The following is a 1,527-nucleotide window of genomic DNA, read 5'->3' on the forward strand; positions in this document are numbered from 1 at the left end:
CGTATAATACTTGTACTCGGCAAAAGTGCTCTATCCGTACCGGATACTCGTTTCAGCCGGGTACTCGGATCACCCCTATTTGTTACTCTACTCAAGTAGATTTTTCAGATATTTTTACTTTACTAATTAATTTTTCGCGACTTTTTACTTTTACTCCTTACGTTTTAACATGAATATCGGTAATATCTGTCCGGAGGATAATCAGTTGAGCTCGTGTGCGTCTTTGAGAACTGTAAGTCATATAACTGATGTTAACCCCCCCATGTTTATACTGATGCTTTATTGTAATAAAGCAGCAACTATTTCTTGTTTTAGTTGCTCCAGTTTTTATGTGTGTCATTGTTACTGTGATTTCCATTTTTATGGATTAAACAAACATGCCATTGAAGGTGGATCTTTTAGACACATGCTTGACAGATTCAATGTCATCAACACTCTGGTCATAGACTTAATGCTGACACAATTAGCAAATAGCAGAGGATGGTTTCGATCCATCGACCACTGGGTTATGAGCCCAGAACGCTTCCGCCACGCCACTCTGCTCTACTGCACTGTCGGCTTTGGCAGGCATGCCAAACCTGACATCATCCGCCACTACATACACACCAATTAATTTACTATATTATCCTATTGATCTTCTTTTGGAGCAGTCAGGATGGCCGAGCGGTCCAAGGCGCTGCGTTCAGGTGGCAGTCTCCACTAGAGGCGTGGGTTCAAATCCCACTTCTGACAACTTGTGTCTTCATCTGGAACTAATGTCTCAGACATGATATTGGGAATAAAGAACTTAGCAGTTCTTTGTATTTAAGACGACAAGAATGTGCGCAAGAAAAGCAATTGCAAGTAGAGCGTTTTGTGAGCATCTTTATTGTCAACAGATATAAAGTTACCATGTGTTTGTACACAGTAGACATATTTACTGCTGTATTCACTGTCTGTGGCAAGTCCTTTAAAAACTCTTCTTGACTTGTTGACAGAGGTCAATGTATCAAAACCATCCTCTGCTACTTGCCATGCTTCATATCAGCATTAAATCTATTTCCAGTCTGTTGCTGCAAGTGTCTCAAATGAAATGTCTCCACCTGCTGAAGAGTAAACTTAATAGCATGTCAAGTATTTTTCATCCATAAAAATAGAAACTACAGTGCTCATACCTGCTGTAACACCCATAAAAACTGGAGCATAAAACATTAAATACATTACACTACAGTTAAAAAAGACTGTAAATAGTACCATGTACCTTTAAAGTCCTTGTTGTGCTGTCTATCAGTCAGATTCCATTTTCTCTCACTTTTGTCTCCGTGTGGCGTGTGCGCCTGCTCAAGGTGTGAGGCGCGTGTCCGCGCGATTCTCTGACATGGACTCACAATTCAATTCAATTCAATTCAATTTTATTTATAGCATCAATTCATAACAAGAGTTATCTCAAGACACTTTACAGATAGAGTAGGTCTAGACCACACTCCAAAATTTACAAGGACCCAACAATTCTAGTAGTTTCCTCCAGAGCAAGCAACAGTGCGACAG

The 1,527-nt window shown here is 39.9% G+C and overlaps 2 non-coding genes across 2 annotated transcripts; one reads left to right on the plus strand and one right to left on the minus strand.

Moving 5' to 3' along the window:
- Positions 1-471: 471 nt before the first annotated feature.
- Positions 472-543, minus strand: trnam-cau. The gene has a single exon. It is a non-coding gene; the product is annotated as a tRNA-Met (tRNA).
- A 106-nt stretch (positions 544-649) lies between these two features.
- On the plus strand, positions 650-732 carry trnal-cag. Its single transcript has one exon. It is a non-coding gene; the product is annotated as a tRNA-Leu (tRNA).
- Positions 733-1,527: the final 795 nt, after the last annotated feature.

The sequence above is a fragment of the Etheostoma cragini genome, unplaced genomic scaffold, assembly GCF_013103735.1.
Source record: "Etheostoma cragini isolate CJK2018 unplaced genomic scaffold, CSU_Ecrag_1.0 ScbMSFa_3371, whole genome shotgun sequence".
NCBI lineage: Eukaryota > Metazoa > Chordata > Actinopteri > Perciformes > Percidae > Etheostoma > Etheostoma cragini.